Source organism: Schistocerca americana, chromosome 4 (genome assembly GCF_021461395.2).
Source record: "Schistocerca americana isolate TAMUIC-IGC-003095 chromosome 4, iqSchAmer2.1, whole genome shotgun sequence".
Lineage (NCBI taxonomy): Eukaryota > Metazoa > Arthropoda > Insecta > Orthoptera > Acrididae > Schistocerca > Schistocerca americana.
In genome coordinates this window covers 299355338-299363680 of record NC_060122.1, presented here as the reverse complement: position 1 = coordinate 299363680, position 8343 = coordinate 299355338, and the positions used below count along the sequence as shown (strand labels likewise).

The following is an 8343-nucleotide window of genomic DNA, read 5'->3' as shown; positions in this document are numbered from 1 at the left end:
CAACCGTCTCCATGAAGCTGGGCTACGGTCCCGCACACCGTTAGGCCGTCTTCCGCTCACGCCCCAACATCGTGCAGCCCGCCTCCAGTGGTGTCGCGACAGGCGTGAATGGAGGGACGAATGGAGACGTGTCGTCTTCAGCGATGAGAGTCGCTTCTGCCTTGGTGCCAATGATGGTCGTATGCGTGTTTGGCGCCGTGCAGGTGAGCGCCACAATCAGGACTGCATACGACCGAGGCACACAGGGCCAACACCCGGCATCATGGTGTGGGGAGCGATCTCCTACACTGGCCGTACACCACTGGTGATCGTCGAGGGGACACTGAATAGTGCACGGTACATCCAAACCGTCATCGAACCCATCAACAACTCTTAGCCAACTATGCTGCCCACGTCCGTTGTTCTCCCCGTCACCCTAACTACCGTCTCCTTTTCACCGATGCGGCAGTCCATCTTCCACGCCGGCGGCCGCGATCAGGCCATGCAATTGGGATCCGTGTTCAGTCCCTGCTTAGTGAACTCGAGTCTTTGCCTCTTCCATCTGCTTTTCAGGTCCGCCCACATACACCACCTTGGTGTATCCGTCGGCCGCAGCTTCAGCTGGACCTCTCCCAATGGCAAAAGGATTCAGTTCCTCCTGCAGTCTTGCGCCGCCAATTTCTTGCTCTCCTCGACGAATCCCGTGACTCGGAGGTTATCTATACCGATGGCTCGATGGTTGATGGCCGTGTGGGGTACGCTTATGTTCATGCGGACTATGTCGACCAACGCTCCTTGCCGGACGGCTGCAGTGTTTACACTGCAGAGCTAACAGCTATTTTTCGTGCCCTTGAGCGTGTTCGTACCAGCACTGGCGAGTCTTTTGTCATTTGCAGTGACTCTCTCAGTAGTCTCCAGGCTCTTGACCAGTGCTACCCACGCCATCCCATTGTTGTTGCCATCCAGGAGTCCGTTCATGCTCTTGCACAACGTGGCCGTTCAGTGGTGTTCATATGGACCCCGGGACACGTTGGGATAGCGGGCAACGAACACGCCGACAAGTTAGCTAAAGAAGCCACCCGCAAACTGCCGTTGGAGATCGGCCTCCCGGCCACTGATCTCCGATCGGTGTTACGCCGTCGGGTCTTTGGGATGTGGGCCGACGAATGGCGCACCCTGTCTGTGCCCAACAAGCTGCGGCGTGTAAAGGAGACAACGACTGTGTGGGGTTCCTCCATGCGGGCCTCTCGGAGGGACTCTGTGGTTCTCTGTAGGCTCCGCATTGGTCACTCTTGGCTGACGCATGGTCATCTGCTGCGTCGAGAGGACCCCCCTCATTGTCGCTGTGGTGTGCTTATGACGGTGGCCCATATATTGTTGGACTGTCCTCTTTTAACCGCCCTCAGGCGAACTTTTAATCTCCAGGGTGCTTTATCATCTCTCTTAGGTGACAATGTCTCTATGGCAGATCGGGTTTTAAGTTTTATTCGCGCAAGCGGCTTTTATAGGTCCATTTAAATTTTTTTTTAACATCACCCTCTTTTGAGCTCTCTCTTTTACTTAGTTTTGTGTTGTGATTCGACTCCGCCCTAAACTTTTAGGCCGGAGGTTTTAACGTGTTGCAGAGTGGCTGGCTCATCCTATTATTTTCGTGATCAGCCAGCCACAGTTCTCTGCTGTGCAGTTTTACTTCCAATCTGCCTTTGTTCTCTATGTTGTTTTTGTTGCTGTGCTCTGTTTTCCATGTTGTCTTACAATGGCCCATGGGGCTTATCTTCCCCTGGAGTTTTTCTTTTAGTGCTTCGCTTGACTGGTGGATAGTTCCCCTGTGCTCTGTGTTTTTATGAAACAAGGGACCGATGACCTTTGTAGTTTGGTCCCTTTAATCTTTAACCCAACCAACCCATCGTTCTACCATTCCTAGACCGGCAAGGGAACTTGCTGTTCCAACAGGACAATGCACGTCCGCATGTATCCCGTGCCACCCAACGTGCTCTAGAAGGTGTAAGTCAACTACCCTGGCCAGCAAGATCTCCGGATCTGTCCCCCATTGAGCATGTTTGGGACTGGATGAAGCGTCGTCTCACGCGGTCTGCACGTCCAGCACGAACGCTGGTCCAACTGAGGCGCCAGGTGGAAATGGCATGGCAAGCCGTTCCACAGGACTACATCCAGCATCTCTACGATCGTCTCCATGGGAGAATAGCAGCCTGCATTGCTGCGAAAGGTGGATATACACTGTACTAGTGCCTACATTGTGCATGCTCTGTTGCCTGTGTCTATGTGCCTGTGGTTCTGTCAGTGTGATCATGTGATGTATCTGACCCCAGGAATGTGTCAATAAAGTTTCCCCTTCCTGGGACAATGAATTCACGGTGTTCTTATTTCAATTTCCAGGAGTGTAGATCGAGCAGCGTCTTGCGTCGAATCGCGACCAGCGCGGGACTTGGCGAACCATTCCACAATGGTGGTTTTCGACGCAAATGCTTCATCTCCGATGGATGTCTGCTGGTATTTGTCCTTCGGCACCCAAGAAAGGAATAACAGGACGTTGGTCCTGCTTGGACGCATTTGGTAATAACATCACCATAGTTCACTTTCCACATTTAGCACACGCATGTCAGAAAGACACGATTGCCACACTAATCCCTTGCCTACATACAGAGGTGCATTCCGTAAGTGATGTGACAAAATTCATAAAAATTCATTTATTGAATATATTCGTACAAATAATTAAAAATGTTCAAAATAGCACCCTCTTGCGTCGATACTCCTCTGGAGGCGGTGTTTCCATGCCTGGAAGACATCCTGGAATTACTTTTCCGGAATGTCCTTTAGAGCTGATGTAAGAGGCTACCTCGTAAAGCGCCTACAGCTACTATCACCGTGGGCCGCTGCCGGCGGGCGGGAAGCCGACGCAGCGCGGCGTTGCGAGCAGCGGCTGTGCGGTGGTGGTGTAATGGTGAGCATAGTTGCCTTCCAAGCAGTTGATCCGGGTTCGATTCCCGGCCACCGCAACGGGCGCAAATTCTTACGTATGAGTATGTGAGCCACGTGCTGTTAAATTAACGTTTTCTTTCCGTCGTTGCTCCACGCAGGCCATCCTGTAGTATGTCCCGACTTGTCCCGACTTAGTACCGTTTAGAAATTAAAAAAGACGTGCTAAGATATCTCAATAATTTCATTTTTACATGAAAGCCTGTACCTTAATCTACTTTTCTACATAATTTCCGTCAATATTGCGGCACTTGTCATAACGTTGTACCAGTTTTTGAATACCCTCCTCACAGAAGTCTGCCGCCTGACTTGTTAACCACTCCTTTACCCCTGTTTTGACTTCGTCATCGTCTTGAAGACGCTGACCGCCCAGGTGTTTTTTCAAGTGCAAATGGTTCAAATGTCTCTGAGCACTATGGGACTTAACATCTATGGTCATCAGTCCCCTAGAACTTAGAACTACTTAAACCTAACTAACCTAAGGACATCACACAACACCCAGTCATCACGAGGCAGAGAAAATCCCTGACCCCGCCGAGAATCGAACCCGGGATCTTCAAGTGCAGGAACAGATGGTTGTCACTGGGCGCAAGATCGAGGCTGTACGGAGGATGATCTAGAGTTTTCCCTCTAAAGGATGTGATGAGATCTTTGGTCTGATTCGCCACATGCGGACGGGCATTGTATTGCAGCAAAACGATGCCCTTGCTCAACTTCCATGGACTGTTGCTTCGATTCTGGTGAGACGTAGGCCACCCATGTTTCATCGCCCGTAACAATTTGGCTTAAGAAATCATCACCGTCGTTGTGGTACCGCTCAAGGAAAGCCAATGCACTGTCTAAACGTTTGGTGTTTTGCACATCCGTCAACATTTTTGTAGCCAACGTGCGCACAGTTTTCGGTAATTCAGGTGCTCGGTCACAATGCCATACAAAACACAATGAGAAACATTAGGAAAGTCATCCCGCAAGGAGGAAACCGTAAAGCGCCTGTTTTCACTCACCTTATTGTCCACTTTCTGCACCGAACTTTCATTAACGACTGAAGGACGCCCACTCCGTTGTTCATCATGCACATTTGTGCGGCCATCTTTAAATGCTCTCACCCACTTTCTTACCATTCCATCACTCATAATGTTTTCTCCGTAAACTGCACAGATCTCACGATGAATATCGATCGCTTTTAGGCCTTTAGCGTTAAGAAATCGTACAACAGCCCGTACTTCACAGTCGGCGGGATTCACGATTATCGTAGGCATCTTAAACACTCAGTACACAACGTAAACAAGGAAGAATCACACTGTAATGGCGTCAGTGCGTAGATTAAGGTACAGGCTTTCAAGTAAAAATAAAATTATTGAGATATCTTAGCACGTCTTTTTTTTTACTTTCAAAACGGTACTTACTTAAAAAACACGCCTCTTAACATGCGCCTCGATGCTTTCAATCGTGTTCCAATGTTTTCCGTTCATGACTTCTTTTAACCGAGGAAACAAAAAAAAGTCAGCGGGAGCCAGGTCAGGACTGTAGGGAGGCTGAGGAACCAATGGGGTCTTGGTCCTGGCCACCAAGTCGTTGACAATGAAGGCGCTGTGACTCGGCGCGTTGTCGTGGTGAACTTTCCACGTGTTCCTGATGTCGCTTCGGCAGCGCGAGACCCTCCTTTTCAGTCTTTTGAGCACTTCCAAGTAGAAAGCTGAGTTCACTGTAGTCCCGGTAGCTACGAATTCCTGGTGGACAATGCCTCTGACGTCAAAGAAGACAATGAGCATGGTTTTGAACCTGGACTTGATCATGCGTGCCTTATTGGGATGGGGTGTGCCACTCTGAACTCTCCCTTTTTGTGTCAGGGTCGTACTCAAAAATCCACGACTCATCACCAGTGATAACTGAGTTTAAAAATTGAGGATCATTTTCACACATTTTCGACATTTCTCGGCACCAAAGCACTCGCATGTGCTTGTGTTCGTCGGTCAACACTTTTGGGACGAGTTTGGCACACACCTTTCTCATGTTCAAATCTTCGGTCACAATGCGGGAAGCGGTTGTTTCTGACATGTTTAGCGTTTGTGCTATCAACTGAAGGCTCAGCCGTCTGTCATAGACATTTTCGTCGACTCGTGCGGTTGATGGACGTCCACTGCAAGGTTCGTAGATGATCTCCTTTCAGCCCTCCATGCACGACTTGTGCCATCGGAAAACTTGTGATTTGGACAAGCAATCAGTCCCAAAGGCATGCTGAAGTAATGGAAACGTTTCGGTAGCGGACTTCCCAAGTTTAACGCAAACTTTGATAGCGTATCGTTGCTCTATAGAATGGTCCATTGTGTCGTGTTACGTAAACTCAAGACGGGATTGACGGAAACGCACGTCCTGACTCTCCGGCAGCTCGCAGCCGAATGAGACAAAGAGCGTTTTGCAGCTAACACCTCCGTCCACTTAGCATAGTCGATTACAACACGCTGTGGTGAACCGTTGCGTCAGAAAAAAAATTGGTCGCATTACTTATGGAACGCACTCTGTACGAAGGCGCGACACCTTTCTTATTTATAAATTCTCGTTGATTTCTACAAACTCATGGGTTTAATCTTTCGACATGTTGATAGTGGAGTTTATAAACAAACGCTTGAGTTCGTAGTAGGCAAATTGATTTCAGTCCTTGTCAGTCCTTCAAATACTGACACAGAAATTGTGTCGTGCCAATCCTCACTTTTCCTTTGTTCGTTACTTTGATGACCAGCCTTTCCATGTGTCATTTTTGTATGTTACTACTTTTTGTCGTTTGTAATAAAAGCGTTCAAAAATTGTGAAGATTCGTTCTACTGTAGCTTTTTTAGGTAGGCAGCATTCGGCTCCGCCATCAGACCGCATGGAATCGAACTTAGTATACGGACTTACGTAAAGGGCTTAAAACAATTTCGTGACTGGAATACGTTACAGCCATCGCTGCTGTTAATGTGCTTTATTGGTAATTGTTTCTCACGCTTTCATCGACTTTTTCAGTGCTTTGTTGACAAGAGTAACGTTCCTATCTGACATCAAAATATCCATACGGACAGTGCTTTAATCTCATATACTGATACTACAACATGTTCCTAGACATCATTACTTAGAACTGGCAGTGTCAACCACATTCATAGTTTTCTGCATATAAAAGTCAAAATTTACCGACTTAGGTACATAATACTACTGCTATATTGGCTGCGCTGGGCTTCCTTCATGCAAGATCAGAACAATATTTCCTGAATTATGGAGTCTCAAAATCATCTATTGCAAAATACGGTCAAATTTCTCTCAAAATTTTATAGTGACTTCAACATGTTAACTAGCTCTTCCGGATATCTGTAAAAGCGTATGTATATTGTTTTTAATATTAGTATTCTTAAATAAGATTGTGTGTTAGAAACCTTCTACGTATTTCTTGCACTATTTCTTACTCTATATTACTACATATATTTCAGTTTAAGCTATAGTCTCACAATGTCAGCTACAAAACATAACATTTGTTGAATTTTAGCTTATTCTTTATTCAACAGCCTTAAAATATGAAGTTGTAAACAAGTGCGGTCCACAAAATAAACGGGTTTCTGCAATTCGGCTCCCAGGTATTAAAAGGTTGCTAAACTCTGCTCTGGTTGTCTTTGGAGTCATTTGTCGTGCTCCTGGTTTGATCCAGTCCGCCTGATATCCTCTGATGTACCACACTTTTCATCTGAGAGTAGCATGCGTAACTAAAGTCTCAGTTATCTGTTAGATATATTCCACTCTCTGCCCTCTACTCCCCGCCCCCCCCCCCCCCCTTCGCCATAATTTGGTACTAATGAAATGAAATGTCCTGTAGTACTTTAGTGATTAAGTACTGGTTTATGTTTGGAGTTTGCTTGAAGTATTAAGGCAAATGTCGCAGAGAACTTTATAGCGCTTCAAATGTCATTGCCATTGAGGAGAAGTGCTCTAGGACACCGTAACATAAACCCGCAAATGTGGAACATAAGGAGTTCACTAAGATAAAAATTAAACTATAAGTGTGACTCAATCACAGACAGAGAAATATTACGGTTTCGAGACATATACAGGAATTTTTCAGCAAAAAGCAGGAGTAAGGCCGCATATGAAAGACTCTACTCTTGTGAAAGGGTTTCAAAAGATTTTACTGTACTGTTTTCGTAGCGAATGTCTCCTTAATCTTTACGGAAAGCTGCATTGAGGCCATGTAATGGAATGACTCTTGCGGTCTTACCACAGAACACAGAAAGGTGGTGGAAGAGTAAAGTTGCTTTGCTTGTTCACGCGGCTATGAACCCAATTACAGATAATTTCTTTTATGAGAGACGTCATATGTAATATCGGTGATAGAAAATGAAGATTAAAATTCGCTGCTCCTTGTTATGAAGTTTACACAGAATTTGTAACAGCAAAATAGTCTAAAGCGGAATCGCCAGACGAGGATTTGAATCACGGGCCATGTGAATGTGGGTTCAGTACCTTAACCAATGTGTCACCTTTCTCCCTTCTTAACATTTGTCTTGAACGGAACCATGAGATGAGAGTCTACTCGCTCTTTTCAGCTCAGTTTGAAGTAAAAATAATTTAACACCCAGCCACCTATAGAAATCAGCTACAACAGGCCTCTGTTATAGATTTAACTCTCGAAATTAGAGGATGGAAGGGCTACGCAAGCTATAAAGTTGCTTAACTGAGTTCTGCATTATGTTTTAAATTTTTGAACGTCTTTGAGGCACAAGGGAAATGAGGAAGACGAAATGTAGTTCTGCAACTGTGTAGTACCAACTGTGTTTTCCCGAACGATTAGACAGGGAAAGAGGATACAACCAAAATTGAGGCAACGGTGCTTTTAGCTTCATGAAAGTAGCATTCATATATTTCCTCTCCCTTTGATTTTATTGCCCGCTCTGTGATGTTACGTGAAAGCTTGCCACTTAGCTGGCTCCAGTAATCGCTGGAACGTAACACCCATTGCTGGAATTTTTTTTTCGCGTAACGGGTTTTCAGAATCATATTCTGTACATTAAGTGGAACTGTGTCGCAATTTTCGGCTATAACTGCTTGTGAGAGTGATGGCAAATTTTCTTCTCAATTTCCTCAACTTGGTGAGAGATTATACCGACTTCAGTTAACGAAAATAAGTTGCGAAGTGACAGTTACTGTATGCATGTGAGTTACTCGAACGATAAAAATTAGTTTTAGAACAACATAAATGATCAAATTGAAAACAATAATAATATAGTTTCAGATAAATCACATTAATTATGAGATAATATATTTTTACTCTTTAGAGTAATATACACGGCAATGAGCAACTAAGACAAATTAAAACTGTGATAACCGGCCACGTAGCTGCACTTT

General features: G+C 45.5%; 1 non-coding gene across 1 annotated transcript; it reads left to right on the top strand.

Annotated features, from left to right (window-relative positions):
- The first annotated feature begins 2924 nt into the window (after positions 1-2924).
- On the top strand, positions 2925-2996 carry Trnag-ucc. Its single transcript has one exon. It is a non-coding gene; the product is annotated as a tRNA-Gly (tRNA).
- The last annotated feature ends 5347 nt before the right edge of the window (positions 2997-8343 follow it).